Source organism: Rhincodon typus, chromosome 33 (genome assembly GCF_021869965.1).
Source record: "Rhincodon typus isolate 14 chromosome 33, sRhiTyp1.1, whole genome shotgun sequence".
Lineage (NCBI taxonomy): Eukaryota > Metazoa > Chordata > Chondrichthyes > Orectolobiformes > Rhincodontidae > Rhincodon > Rhincodon typus.
In genome coordinates, this window is record NC_063364.1 from 7,880,832 (window position 1) to 7,897,461 (window position 16,630).

A 16,630-nucleotide genomic window follows, 5' to 3' on the forward strand; every position below is an offset into this window, starting at 1 on the left:
AGGGGGAAGCGAGTCCCAGTGCAGTGAGCCTTACCTTGTTGCAGCTGAGCGCCGGTGAGGAGCGGACTGGAGGCTGGAGCGGAGCGGGAAAGTTGTCTGTCTGGGGCCTGGGGCGGGCGGTCAGACCACGTGCTGAGCTGCTGCTGTTTGAAACTCTTTACTGGACTGGAATGTCAATCCTTTAACTATGTTCTAATTATCCTATTTCTAACTTATGTTTAGACACTGTAAGTAATGCTACTAGTTTTCCTTTCATTCCTCTTTGTATCCAAGCTGTATACCTAGGTACTTGTATCTAAGATGGCACCATTAGAGGCAGCCATTGTAAAAACTTTTCACTGTACTCCTGTACTTCTGTACTGGAGTGCACATGACAATAAACGATCTCCTAATAAGAGGCACAACAATGCCTCTTCTTCCTCAGGACACTAAGGAAATTTGGCACGTCCATAAGGACTCTCACCAACTTTTGTGGATGTACCATAGAAGTATTCTATCTGGATGCATAATGGCTCAGTATGGCAACTGCTCTGCCCAGAACCGTAAGAAACCACAGAGAGTTATGAACACAGCCCAGTACATCACGCAAGCCAATCTTCAATCCATTAACTCGACCTACACTTCTTGCTGCCTTGGAAAACAGCCAACATCATTAAAGACCTCTCTTACCCCAGTTATAATTTCTTCCAACCTCTTCCATCAGGCAGAAGATACAAAAGCTTAAACCAACAGGTTCAAGAACAGCTTCTTACCTGCTGTTACTAGACTTCTGAATGGGCCTCTCAAATTTCAAATCTAATGTTTGTTTTGCTTTTTGTACACCTTCTTTGGAGCTGTAACTTTGTATTCCTCACTCAGTTCTATCATCTTGTGATCTTTGCATGTTATGTTCTGCCTGTATTGCATGCTACACAAAATCTTTCACTGTACCTTGTGACAATAATAAATCAAAGCAAATCAAATCAAATAATATGAAGGGTCTGGACCAATAGCAGCCTGTCAACCAGAGAGAAAATGAGAAAAGGGTTGCATATTTGTAATGTCAGTGTAATCCAGACACCCAGCTTAATGCTTTGAAGATGTGAGTTCAAATCCCACCACAGCAGCTAGTGTAATTTAAATTCAAACTAAAAGTTAATCTCAATGATGGTGACCATAAAGCTGTCATCAACTGTTATAAAGACCAATTATATCCATCAGAGAAAGAAATCTGCTGTTCTTTTCTGATCTACATACACACAACTTTGGAACTGTTGAAATTGGCTTATTTTTAAATGGTCTCAGTTCGAAGGCATTTGAAGATGCTCAACAAATGCTGTCCTCGCCCTTTGAAAGAATAAAAGAAATTTTCTGGAAATACAATTGTGATCATTGAACACATAACACCTCTTGATTTATGTGTTTGGGGGAGACTCTAGACCTAATTTTCCCACAGAGTTAAAAATCAGATCCATCATTTCTCCACTTGACATCTCATGAGCCCATCGAGTGCTTAACCAAATTAGACAGCCCTATCAGTCATACAAAATTCACATTGTTGAGTCTGACAAGAATTGCACTAGTTAGAAGTAAATTGTTCTGATATCAAATGAACTGTACATCACTCTCATTACTGAGTCAGATGCTGGGGAGGGTTAAAGTCTCAGTCCATGGAGATCTGTTAGGGTCAAAGGTGCTCTCTTCTGGATGAGGTGTCACATGAGATCCTATGATACTATTTTGTGTGGTAGTGGCCTGGTCCCCTCAAATAACATCACTAAAACTGACTATTTGTTTATTGTCACATTGCTGTATGTGTGAGCTTTCTGTGTGCAAATTGGCTGTCATGTTTCCTATATTACAACAGTGTATACACTTAACTTTGGACCTGTAGTGATTGTAACAAGGTTAGCCAGCTGGACCTCATAGAATATGAGTTCCCTGACTGGGGCTGTTAATCTGGTCCAATCAGGGAGCCCTGGCTGACAGATAAAACGAGGAGTGTCAGAGATACTCCCACGCTGAGAGCTGACTCTGAATGAGGCAGTACTAAAGTCAAGGACTGTTCATGTGTAAATAAAGGATGACTTGTTGATGGAATACTAGCCTCTGTGGAGTTATTTCAGGTATAACCTCAGTTTATGAAAGATATTTTTTCCAATCTAGCTGTTCTGAAGAAGTCATAATAGACTCCAATGGTAATTTCTCCTTCTCCACAGATGCTGCCAAACCTGCTAAGTTTCTCTGACACTTTCCATTTTCAGAATTTTTTTTTTCAGATTTCCAACATCTGCAATAACTTGCTTTTATTATCCATTCTATAATTTATCATTTTAGGCACAGATCCCATAAAGCATGTATCAGTTTTGAAAAGTCTTGAACAAAACATTATAGATAATATTGCAGATACACAAACAGGCTTGAATGTCATTTAATAATGCTTTAAAATTCATTCATGGCTTGAGGAAAACCCTGGCAAGACCAGTATTTACAATTCATTTCTTTACTTTTGAAGTTTAGCACCAACAACACAAGATTTTTACAATGTCATAAGAACACTGCTGTGCCCTTAGAGCACTAATATTAAACTAGTTAAAGAGCTCAAATACTCGGACTGAATTATACCCAATATTTAGGTTAACAGTAATTCACATTTATGTATTTTCTATTCACTTGTGGGATGTGGGCATTACTGGCCAGGCTAGCATTTATTGCTCATTCTTAGTTGCCCTTGAGAAGGTGGTGGTGAGCTGCCTTCTTGAACTGCTGCAGTCCACCTGCTGTAGGTTGACCCACAATGACATTAGGGAGGGAATTCCAGGATTTTGACCCAGTGACATGGAAGGAACGGCGATTATATTTCCAAGTCAGAATGATGAGTGGCTTGGAGGAGAACTTGCAGGTGGTGGTGTTCCCATGCTATAGAACATTTTAATATTGGAAACATTAGCACTAATTTCAAAGGTTGGAATATGTCCTAGAGAGATGCAAACAAAATTGTGAGATGATGGTGGATTAAAGGACTTTGAATAGGAAAATTAGATGGCAGGTGAAGCAGCAATTTCAGAGAGGGTCATATTTAGTTTATAGAGCCACAGGACTGTACAGCACAGATACAGACTCTTCAGTCCGATTCATCCATGCCAACCCAATATCCTAAATTAATCTAGTCCCATTTGCTAGCACTTGGCCCATATCCCTTTTAAGCCCTTCCTATTCATATCCCCTTTCTTTTCAGGAGAGGAGAAAGTCGTGGTAGTTTTGAAAAGGATAGAGTGTTAGCTGGCCTGGAGGACAAGAAGGCAAATTACCTTGTCAGCAGTTTAGTGGGAATGGGGTCAGTGGGGGGAGCGTGGTGGTGTGTGGAGGATGTGGGTGTCATCAACAAGATGGTCTGTAACAGTGAATGTGGAATATGGGGAGTAGAGAAAAAGGCATGTGACATTGGGGCAAGGAATAGTTTAGGAAAGAAAAGGGGGAAAGGTGGAGGGGGAATGGAATGGATGCTTTTTATCTTAGTGATAAAATGCTCCTCAATATTTGTTGTTGGAGATAAGGAAGTAGCAACCCTGGGAGAAGAAATGAAGGCGACATTTGGTAGTGAAGAAAATAACACAGCATTATCTTTGTTTCCTCGGTTAATCCTTGGTACAGTCCAGCCAGATCTGTCCATGAATGGTTAAACCTATAATATGCCCAGTTCACTGAAGGATCAAACCTAGGTATAAAATCAGGGGAACCAATTAGGATGAAAAACAAACTGCAAAATATCATTCATTCTCCTTCCCTGCCTCACCTCATTTACTCAAACCTTCATGGAAGCTTTTCCGTATGGATTTATGAATTAAAAGCAGTAAGCCATTCAAATGCTCAAGACTGCTTTGCAAATCAAAAGATTATGCCTGATTCCCCACAGCAGTGGAGGCTGAGAGGTGACCTTACACAGATTTATAAGATCATGAGGGGCATGGATAGGGTGAATAGCTAAGGTCTTTTTTGCAGGGTAGGGGGAGTCCAAAACTAGAGGGTATAGGTTTAAGGTGAGAGGGGAAAAATTTAAAAGCGACCGAAGGGGCAATTTTTTCATACGAGCGTGGTGCGTGTGTGGAATGAGCTGCCAGAGGAAGTGGTGGAGGCTGGTACAATTACAACATTTAAAAGGAATCTGGATGGATATATGAATAGGAAGGATTTTGAGGGATATGGGCCAAATGCTGGCAAATGGAACTAGATTAATTTAAGACAGCTGGTTGGCATGGACCAGTTGGACTGAAGGGTCTGTTTCTGTGCTGTACAACTCTATGACTCTATGATTATGGCCTCGATTCCACATTCCCATCATCGCTTGTCAGTGAAAAATCCATCTACATTTCTTTTAAAATTATTCAATGCCTCTTCTTCCACTGCTCGCTGAGGAAGATAGTCCATTAGACTCTCAACCATTTGAAAGAAATAAATTCACCTCATCTCTATTTTAAATGGGAAGACCCCTTATTTTTCCATTGTTTCCTGGTACTAATCTCTCTGACAAGGGGAAATATCCTTTCAATATTTATTCTGTCTAGTGCTCACAGTGTCTTGTACATCTCAATAAGATTACCTCTTTATTAGTTCCAGCCTGACTCCAAGTTTCCACTCTCCCCTGTACTTGAGTTCATCCAAAGCTGTATTTCCCCGGATTTGATTTGAAATGCTCCCGAACACAAAGTACAACACACAGTAAAATATGCGGAAATCATATAAATTCAGATAAATACTAGTCAATCTATTAGGTGTTATCTGCTATAAAGTATTATCTCACCACAAATTACCTACATTACAGACTCCAAATGCAAGATAGTATTTCCAAACTTGAGACACTAATTTGTGACAATGACATATTATCAATCCACATTTTGGTATTTTTATAGTCACACTTTTAAGATATTACATTGTACTAAAGGATAAACCTCAGCTGCTACTTTTATCATGATTTCTTTGAAAGCCTGTTGTGATACTGCAACAAAATATTTTTGTAGAGTAAGAAAAAGGAGAAACTTTATTTACCTCTCAATTCTTCCCTTAATTGCTCGATTTTGATTGCTTTAATCTAGTTCATAGAGTGAAGAAAACTATTCGGCCCATTATGCCATTGCTAGTTATTTAAGAGAGCTAATTCAATCATCATAGAATCCCTACAATGCAGGAGGAGATCATTCAGCCCATCCAGTCTGCACCAAATCCCCAAGCAAGCCTCTCTGCTCCTATGATGCTGCTTGGCCTGCTGTGTTCATCCAGCCCTGCACCTTGTTATCCCACCCAGACTATTGGTCTCACTCAATTCTCTTTCCCCACAGTCTTGCAAGTTTCTCCTTTTCCAAAACTTGGCCATCATTTGGGAAGTCATGTTGAGGGTGTACAGGACATTGGTGAGACCTCTTCTGGAATACTGTGTCCAGTTCTAGACAGTTGTAGGAAGGATATTATTAAGCTGGACAGCGTTCAGAAGAGATTTACCAGGATGTTGCTGGGTATGGAAGGTTTGAGTTATAAGGAAAGACTGGATAGGCTGGGACTTTTTCACTGGAGCGTAGGAGGCTGAGAGGTGACCTTACAGAAGTTTATAAAATAATGAGGGGTATAGATAGTGTTAATGGTAGTTGTCCTTACCCTAGGATGGAGGATTTCAAGATTAGGGGGCACATTTTTAGGCTGAGGGGAGGGAGATTTAAAAAAGACATGAGGGGCAAATATTTTACAGAGGGTGGTTCGTGTGTGGAACGAACTTCCTGAGGAAGTGGTGGATGCAGCTACAATTACAATGTTTAGAAGACATTTGGATAGGTACATGAATAGGAAAGGCTTGGAGGGATAGGGGCCAGGAGCAGGCAGGTGGGACTAGTTTAGTTTGGGATTATGATCAGCATAGGCTGGTTGGACCAAAGGTTTGGTTTCTGTGCTGTATGACTCCATGTCCAGTTCGACTACAATTCCATTTTGCAAGTTACTATTGCACATGTTTCTATCACCTGCTCAGGCAGTGTAAGCCAGATCTCAACACTGTGTTAAAGTTCATTTCCTCCCTGATCTCTTTATTCAAAGTTCTCGTTATTGATCTCCTGCCAGTGTAAACAGCTTTTATGTATTGATCAAAACTCCTCATACTTTTAAACACTTTCATTAAATTGTCTGTTAAGATTCTGTGTTCTTAAGGAAGGCAATCCCAGCTTCACTAGACCCTCTGCAGAATTGAAGTCTATCACCTCTGATGCCATTCTGGTGAATCTCCTCCAGATCCTCTCCAGCGCTTTGAGACAGTGCGCAGACCTAAGGCCTAACAAGTTATTTCTGATAATTTGCTGCAACTTCCTCTATCTATAAAGCTAAGGATTCCTTGTACTTTTTAAATAGCCTTGAAAACACATTTTTCCATCTTCAAAGAGTTTTGTGGTTGATTTAATTGCCATATTTTGGAGTGTCTCTCCTGATGGCATATCAAATTTAGCTAATGAGTTGGTGGACTAACAAAGTGCAAGGTTCAATCCCTGGTTTGTGTTGAGTTGATACCAGCTGGTGTAGTGATTTGAAGGGTTATACTTAGTCTTAGTTATCCTAAAGAGGAGAAAATTGCTTCCTGATTATGATCATGACCAGATATAGGATGGGGATAAGTTGATTGAATCAGAGAATGAACATAGCAAAGAAAGAGACCATTCAGCTCATCATGTCTGAGACAACTCTGTAAGAGCAATTTACCTCATGCCACTCCCCCACAGCCCTGCAAATCTTTCTCCTTCATAGAATCCTAGAATCCCAACAGGGTAGAAGCAGGCCTTCGAGTCCTCTCTGAAGTGCATCCTACCCAGACCCATACTCCCTACTCTATCCCTGCATTTCCCATGGTTAATCCACCTAGCCTACATATTCCTGGACACAATGGGCAATTCAGCATGTTGGACTATGGGAGGAAACCCGAGCACCCAGAGGAATCCCATGTAGAGACAGGGAGGATGTGCAAACTCCACACAGACAGTCAACTAAGGGTGGAATCGAACCGGGATCCTTGGCACTGAGGCAGCAGTGCCAACCACTGAGCCACCATGCTGCCCCTTCAGGTAATGATCAATTTTATCCTCAAAACAGGTGGGATGAAGTTGAGCAGAATGTTAAAATATTAAATGCTGAGTGTTTTTACAGCACTGCTTGTGGGCCCAGGGGAGCAAAAACACATCGTCCCATCCCAGAAGTTGAACTGCTGCCCTGCCCGCACCCTCAGCCTCCACTGCCCCATCCAAAGCAAGCCCCAACTTCCAAGCAACATGATCTCTTGGACCAAGAGATGAAACCGCCCTCTCTTGATTTTGGTGACCCCTCCCCAGTCCAGGATTGTCGCAAAGGCCTCCTGGAATCGCTGTTAAACAGCACCCTCCCTTCACAATCTATTGATATCAGATCCCTCCAAAGGATCGTATGCTGCAGCATCACTCTCCGAGCCAGCTATTGGTGACTGTTTCCGGTGAGATGGCAGTGAAGTTGGATGCTCCAGCCGGAGCTCATCAGCTCCACCCGTTCTTCTTCCTCTCCTTTCTGTTTCTTTTTCTCCCTCTTCTTCTGCCTTCTCTCGGCCTCGGACACCCAGATCCAGTCTCTGAAGTGGGTATGGTGGTTGTCAGCCTGAAGTGGGGACATCAGCCAACAGCGGCCTGAAACAAAGCTGGCGGGGGGGGGCAGTGGCCCAGCACAGAGTGTGACAGCAGCCAACAGTCAGACCACGTGGAGGTCCCCCACGCTGGTCTGATATAGAGAGCCCTTGGAGAAAGATGGGTGATGTTTGAATTTTAACTTCTTGTTTTTTCTCTTGGCCTATGGTTATGCTGAGTATAGCTGTAATGTAACTTTTTTTCTTCATTTCTCTAATCTGTAACTAAGGATTGTACCTAGATACTCTGTATCCAAGATGGTGCTGTGTGTTGGTGACATTGTTACACTGTAACTAATGTTGTGACTGAAGAAGCTGTACATAGGTACCTTTGTACTTAAGATGGCCCTGTAAATGGTGACTTATCAACTTTTCACTGTATTCATTTCAGTATGCGACAATAAAGCTAATTTAATTCATTCAATTCACTCCCCCAAGATCAGGATCTCTGACTGGCATTCCCACTAACCTAACTGCAGCTCCTAAGATGCTTTTGTTCAGCAGCTGTCATCTTGACATTCATCCCTGTCCCTGCCTCTGCCCTTTTCAAACCTTTTTGTTCAGATTTATTTCAAGGTTGAAATCTGCTTGAAAGAAGACACACATGTGGAGTCAAAACGTCACAGAGTGAGATATCTCTCACCACCCCTGCTCACTAAACACGTGCCAGTCAAGATCAAGCATATATAAATGGTGTATGATGTACCTCCCAGCATCAAATAATCTGTTGCAATTTACATAAAAATGTTAAAGATCAGGAACTGGTTGGTTGAGCCAACTGTCTATGCCAGTGTTTATGCTTCACATAAGTCACCCCCACCAATCTTGTCTTGTCTCCTAGTCCCTTCTCCCTCAAGTACTTGTCTAGATTACTCTATCAACATTAAACAAAGAAAACTGTGGATATTGGAAATCAGAAACAGAAATTGCTGGAAAAACTCAGCAGGTCAGACAGCATCTGTGGAGAGAAAGCAGAATTAATGTTTTGAGTTCTGATAAAGAATCGCTGGACCCAAAATGTCAACTCTGCTTTCTCTCCACGGGTGCTGCCAGACATGCTGAGTTTTTCCAGCTATTTTGTTTTTGCCTCCATCCACACAGTTCACACTTCATATGGTAGTGAGCTCCACATTCTAAACACTCATTGAGTAATGAGGATTCTCCTGAATTTGTTATAAATAGCTATTTTATACTTGTGGCTGCTAATGTTAGATTCGTCATACTTAATAACTCTCTACACATATCCTCCCTAACTCTTATCCTTTTTCAAGAGGAAACAGCGTTTAGATGTTTTATGGAGCAGCTGGCACTTGAACCCAGACCTTCTGGCCTAGAGGTAGGGACACTTCCACTGGACCACAAGAGCCCAAGTATGATGCTGTTAGTTGCTGCTGAGCAGCTTCTGTTTATTTAACCATTGAACAAATCTGAACTATTGGTCACAGTGTACATATTCATTGACATGGTGATGTGTTGCTTCCTGACTTTAGAGTGGGTAATGAAACTGTGATGAGCACCCAACACAATTGTCAAGTGGCTTATTGGAATGAAGATTTACTTCAGGAATTCCAGGCCAATGAGCCTGGCATGTTTCATTTGATTCAGTTTAGAAACTCGCTCAGCAGTGAATGTAAGGTAAACACCAACTCGTATTTATACCTCACCTTTAGCATTGCAAAACATCCCAACGGACTTCACAGAGCTTTAGATCCTATGCTATACCCACACTGTCCCTTCTGGAAAGCAGACACTTGTACAAAAAAACAGGGCATTTTTTTTTTGCAAGAATTGCCCCACCTCCAAGGGCACAAAGAGCACCCAGGCTGCCAGAGGAGGCACTGTCGCACCTCCTGCACATGTGGGATCTGCGCCAACAACCCCTGCCATCACAGTGGCCAAAGACATAGGGGTGGGGGATCATCTCTTTGGAAGGAAGGCAAAGTGTTAAGCCAGAAATTTGAGGGTGCCACACAGCCTCCCCAAACCGCCCTCAAGTCCTGACATATCCCAACCCTGAACCTATCGTGCCCCTGGATGGATCACTCCATCATGACAATGCCAGGGTGGCAAGGTGAGCCCAAGAGTGTGCCACTTGGGTACAGGCAGGCTGTCTGAGTCCAAAGCTATACCCACACTGCCCCAGCACAGGGTGCTCCCTGAGTCTGAACCATCAACCTCTGGGGCTGGGGGTGGGTTCCCCAAATCAGCCTTAGCCTAGCCTTTTGTGGAGAGACTTGTTTGGTGGAGGGGCCGGTGTAGAAGTGACGCAGGAGGGAGGGGGTGGGTGATGGGGGAGACAGGACAATGTGCAATACCATTTACAGGGAGAGCTGCCCCCAGTTCCTCCAGGGGATTAATTTGCAGTGTAAGCTACTGCACCTCCTGCTACATCAAGGTGCCTCTTCCTGCCTGATCTGGGTCTGTCATCGCCATCCATCAGCCTCGGGCTGAAAGGGGGTAATGCTCTGCTGGCAATACATCTCTTCCATCCTCCTTTGTGGCATCCCGTGGACCCCTCCGAGGGCCACAGGGCCAGGTCTTCGGACATCAGCGGGTCATCAGGTGCTGGCAGGGAGGGTGAAGAACCCCAACTCCCCAAGTGCGTCAAGGCTACCCCTTCTCTGGCCAGCTGTATTCCCTGTGTATGGAGCCTTTCCTGTGTATCTTGTGCAGGAAGTTGTCAGGGCTGGTTCTGCATGGGCCGGGCACAGGCATGGTTCTTTTGCCTTACCCTGATGACATGCTTCTCACATTCACTGACCTGGCCGACTTGGGGAGGATGCATGAGTGCCAGGCAGTGTATTCGGCTGAGTCTTCTACCAGGATCAACTGGGCCAAGTGTTCTGGACTCCTGGTTGGTCCATGGAGGGTGGATTCCTTGCCGGAGGAGTCACAGGGGTCGAGCTGGAGTACCACCGATCTCCTCTATCTTGGGGTCTACCTTAGCCCGGCTGAGGAAGCCTGGCTGGGACGCATTAGCAGGAACTGGAGGCCAAAGTCTTGCCTCGCCCAGGCCACTGGACAGGACTGCTCTGAGTGCTGTCCTACAGGAGTCAAGCGCTGGTCATAAAGCAGGTGGACTCCATGTTGTGCAACCGACTGGTCCCTTTGACCCCACCCCCTGGTTTTGTCACAAAAATCCAGTGAACGTTGGTTCATTTCTTCTGGGACAAGAAGATGCACTGGGTAACGGCACAGGTTTGGAGTCTCCCCATTCAGGACGGCGGTCAGTCGCTGGCGTGTCTCCACACCCAGGTGGTGACTTTGTGCCTTTAAACCCTACAGTGATACCTTTTATGTCGGGCCGCCTACCAGATGGTACACCCTGGCAATGTATTGTGTCCACTAGGTGCCTGATCACATTTACAACACGCAGCTCCTGTTCATACACCACAAGGGTCTTCAGGTCGCCCTCAGGATGCTGCCTGTCATTTACCAGGACCTGATCAACATCTGCAATATGGTCAACGCATGTTCCAGAAGGCAGTACTTTCTCATGGATTTGAGTGGCAGAAGGGACGAGTGACCAGGGTCAGGGCTGTGTGCTGGGTGGCAGATAATTGGGCTGGATGTTGTCACAGGGGTTGGCAAATACAGTGGCGGTAGATGCCCAGCTCATGGACAATGCCAACCCTCACCTGAATAGAGACCTAGTTTGACTCACCAGTTGGCAGAGACTCAGCGTATGGCGGTCTCCTGACTGTGTGTATCCCATGCTCATACAGAATTCAGGAACCTGTGCCCCACAACCGGAGCTGTACCAGAAATGCTCTTGTGTCCTTTCAGACGAGTTTCCTGCTGCACACCATCTAATTTTGCCCGTTATCCACAAACCAGATGTGTCTTAGCATTTCATTCTACCACCAGGCAATAGGCATCCCCAGTGGAGAGCATTCTACACAGGAGTCCTCCTGCTTCCCACTGGGGATCTGGGATGGACGGACGGTGTGGCATGGAGCAGTCCCACACAACCATCAGTTAAGGTGGTTCACAGACTCCCGGCTCAACTGTTTACATTGTTGTGGAGTCTGCAGTCTACGTATGTATCGGTTGTAGGAGAGTACATTCCTCCGATCTTGTTAGTTATTTTAAGAATTTGTTTTTTTTTCAGTTTGCACTTCAGCCTCACGCTCCCGATCTTTGGACACCCAGTGGGGAGGAGGGCAGGAAAGTCAGAGGACCCCCTCATGGGCTTGGCTAAATCAGGCATCAACTGGAAAAGGCAGCAGTGGTCGGGGCGGGGGTCATCATTCCTAAATGCCTGTTTCCCTTTCTGCAGTTATCCCATGCCTGCATTTCCTTGGAGAAGGAACATGCAGTGTCCACCAAAAACACTAAAGCCTTTAGGGATTGGTGGGCCGCACAGAGATTGGTTATTCCATTGAGTTAACACTAACTAATGCTGCAGTGTTTAGCTAGTCAATGTTAGGCTGTGTGTTTGCAACACTCTAATAGAAATGCTCCAAGGACAATATTTGTGGGAGTACTTTCTTTGCCACTGTCCTGGCTCTATTAAGGGCTTAGCCTTCCTTGTTAATGGAAAATTTTCCTTTCTTATCACCCTAACAATTCCTTTAAATCTTGAAAACCTCAATCAAATCGGTAACCTTGACCAACTCTTGTCCTCTGAAATGATATAGCATTGTACTTAAGGAGGCTTTCCCGAAAGCAATTAAGAATGCACCATAAATGCTGCCTTTACCAGTGATGCCACATCCTGAAAATTATTAAAAAGTACCTCACTGTTTAATATGACAGGACTTCATTTGGGGTAAAATAACTGTTTCCCCTCTTGCAATTACTTAGTTGCACTTTGCAGTTCTTTTTTTCAAGCACATTGGTATGTTTGCATCGTTCTGTGATCACTAGTCACTTTCTTGAACGATAAGAATGAAACTGCCATTATATTTAACATATGCATGCCTTTTCAGTTGCTAGGTCACTTGCCTTATTTCAGTAACGCCCTTCTGTTATGTTGCTGTAAATGCACAATGTTAGGCCTAGTGAAGCAGACACAGTACAATCGAGGGCGAAATGAAATTCTTCACTTCCCCTTCACCTGATTGGCCTGATGTGGTTAATTCCTCTTTAGAATTCTATCTGAAAACACTGGTTGAGAGATTATTGCACTGACTGAATGAGACATTTCCAGACTACCTACAAATTAGTCCACGTCATTAGAAATGTGAGCGAGGTTTCCGCTTTGTAACTACGTTGCCCTGACCATAAACAATGAACTGTGCTCTGGATCCACTACATTTTCCAGCTGAGAATAATTATGCCGGTACTGAAGGTTAAACAAGCAACGTTGGCAAGGTTAAACAAGAAATGGGATGGGGGTCGTTCGAAGGTGCAAAAAATTTTAACGAGCATTTTATCAGCCAAAGGAAAGCTAAGAGACACAGACAGAAATGGGCCTCTCTCTTCCTTCCACTTCCCGTTTAATCAATTGCCTCCCCTCCATCCCTTCTTTTCACCTTATCCTCCCTCCATCCCTCCCCCTTAAAGGAATGGGGAAAACCAAAGTGATTTAAGGGTCACGGTGCAGGCGCCACTGAAATGTAGTAATCAGATGTAAAAAAAAAAGGAGGTTGGAGTGTTAGCCTTTTTTGCTGCAAACATATATGTTATTCGTAGAAAAATCTTTATGTGAGTAGTACCTTGCTTAATTAAGAAATACCTTCGGGTTTGTTGTAACTATGGAGAAAGTTAAACTCAATGTTTATTTTTTTTTTCTCTCCGAATGCAGACTGCACAGATATAAACTGCCTTAACAATTAGGGTGTTCGCCAGTTTTTACTTCAAAAATATACTTTATTCATAAAAATATCTTTATATACATAAAAAGTTACTGAAACATTTCAGTTCTGTACAGTAGGATATGAAGAAACAAACAAACAGTTTGACTGTATCCAACATCAAACCAAAGGCATTTCTTACTTGTACAAGTTTATATTTATGTAATTTTGAGGCACTGGGAGGGTTCAATAACTGATTGGATCCCCATTTAATCATAGAATCCCAACAATGTGGAAACAGGCCCTTTAGCCCAACAAGTCCATACTGACCCTCAGAGCAACCCACCTATACCCATCCCCCTATAACTCACCTAATCTACTCATCCCTGAACACTATGGACAATTTAGCATGGCTGATCCACCTCACCTGCACATCTTTGGACTGTGGGAGAAAACCAGAGCACCCAGAGGAAACCCACACAGACACAGGGAGAATGTGCAAACTCCACACAATCGCCCAAGGGTGGAATCGAACCCAGGTCCCTGGCACTGTGAGGTAGCAGTGTTAACCACTGAGCCACAGTACTGCTCCAACATCAACCGTAAAGCCTTAGATGGTGGTCTTTCCCAACAGTGCCTTGATGGCAGCTGCCCCTAGCTTTAGTGCATCCCTCAGCACACAGTCCTGGTCCTTGCAATGTGCCAGTCCACAACATTCAGTCAGGGTCCTTTCCTTGGTCTGGAAGATCAACAAGTTTTGGGCAGATCAAAGAGCATCTTCCACCGAGTTGTTGGCCCTCCAGGTACAGTCAATGTTTATCTCGGTGTGTGGCCCAGGGAACAAACCGTAGAGCGTGGAGCCTTGTGTTACATAGGTGCTTGAGACGAACCTTGGTAAAAGCCACTGAATCTTTCTCCAGACTTCCTTTGCAAAGGCACATTCCGGCAGGAGGTGTGTGATAGTCTCTACACCCCCTCAGCCACTTTGAGGATAGTGTGCGGTGGAGCAGAACATTCAGGTGTAGAGTGTTAGCCATTAAAAGTGACAAAGAAGATTGATGAAGGCAGAGCAGTAGGTGTTTATCTATGTGGTCTTTGGCAAGGCATTTGACATGGTTCCGCATGATAGACTGGTTAGCAAAGTTAGATCATATGGAATACAGGGAGAATATCAAAGGTAGGAGACAGAGGGTGGTGGTGGAAGGTTGTTTTTCGGCCTGGAGGCCTGCGACCAGTGGTGTGCTGCAAGGATCGGTGCTGGGTCCACTGCTTTGTGTCTTTTCTATAAATGATTTGGATGTGAATGTAGGAGGTATGGTTAGTAAGTTTGCAGATGATACCAAAATTGGTGGCGTAGTGGACAGTGAAGAGATTTATCTCAGAGTACAACGAGACTTTGATCAGATGGGCCAATGAGCTGTAGAGTGGCAGACGGAGTTTAATTTAGATAAATGTGAGGTGTTGCATTTTGGTAAGGCAAATCAGGGCAGGACTTATACAACGATGGTAGAGTCCTGGGGAGTGTTGTCGAACAAAGAGACCTTGTGGTGCAGGTTCCCAGTTCCTTACAAGTGGAGTTGCAGGTAGACAGGGTAGTGAAGAAGGCGTTTGGTATGCTTGTTAGTGCATTGAGCTTAGGAGTTGGGATGTAATGTTACAGCTGTACAGGACATTGGTTAGACCACTCTGGAATACTGCGTTCAACCCTGGTCACCCTGGTATGGGAAAGATGTTGTTAAACTTGACCCAATGAAGGGTCCCAACTTGAAACATTGGCTTTCCTGCTCTTCTGATGCTGCCTGACCTGCTATGTTCCTCCAACGCTGCACTGTATTGACTCTGACTCCAGCATCTGCGGTTCTTGCTAACTCTGTTATTAAATTTGAAAGGATTCAGAAAGGATTTATAGGGATGTTGCCAGGGTTGGAGGGTTTAAGCTATAGGGAGATGCTGAATAGGCTAGGGCTATTTTCCCTGGAGTTTCGGAGGCTGAGGGGTGACCTTTATAGAAGTGTATATAATCATGAGGAGCATGGATAAAGTGAATAGCCAAGGTCTTTTCCCCAGGGTAGGGATGTCCAAAAATAGAAAGCATAGGTCTAATGTGAGAGGGGAAAAATTTAAAAGGGACCTAAGGAGCAATGTTTTCACGCAGAGGATGGAGTGTGTGGAATAAGCTACCAGAGGAAGTGGTGGAGGCTGGTACAGTTACAACATTTAAAAGGCATCTGGATGGGTACATGAGTAGGAAGCATTTAGAGGGATATGGGCCAAATGCTGGTAAAAGGGACTAGATTAATTTAGGATGGCTGGTTGGCATGGATAAGTTGACCAAAGGATCTGTTTCTGTGCTGCACAACATCTGGAGTACACTGTACAGTTATAGGCACTGCATCTTAGGAAAGATAAACTAGCCTTGCAAGGACTACAACACATAGTCACTAGGGTCCAAAAGTTGGATTTTGAGGATAAGATTACACAAACCAGGATTATGTTCCTTAAAATGTGCAAGGGATTTGACTGAAGGTTTCAAATTTTTAAAAGCAATTTATTGGGTGATAAGGAAGGAAAGTTATCCAAAAGTGAGGGACGCTAGGGCCTGAGAGCCAGGACAACAATAAAGAGTAGCAAAGTATTGAAAATACACCCACAGAAATCAATAAATAATTGTTCAATTAATCATTTTAAACAAAAACATTTAGAATCTGGGAAATGGATAGAGTTTTGCTCGGCAAAAATTAGGTAAATGGAATTAGGTTACAGGTCAGCCATGTCTATTTGATGTTGGTTAGGTTCTGAGGAAGGGACATTTGACCCGAAAAGTTAACTCTGATTTCTCTCCAGATGCTACCAGACCTGCTGAACTTTTCCAGCATTTTCTGTTTTTGTATTATCCACAGGTTAGTAGTTCCCTTATTTTTTTTCCTTCCTTTCTTACATAGTGCAGGTTCCATTTGCTTTCTTCCAATCTGCGGGAACTGTTGCAAGAATGTGAAGACTTTTGGAAGAGAGCCAGCAACACATCTGCAATCTATACAGCCGACTCTTTGAACACTCTGGGATGTGGATCATCTGGTTGAAGGGACTTTCCATGGACCAGTTCTATCAGTCACCTCTTGATGTGGAGGTGCTGGTGTTGGACTGAGGTGGACAGGGTCAGAAATGAAACGACACCAGGTTATAGTCCAACAGGTTTATTTAAAAACACAAGCTTTTGGGGCCTCGCTCCTTCTTC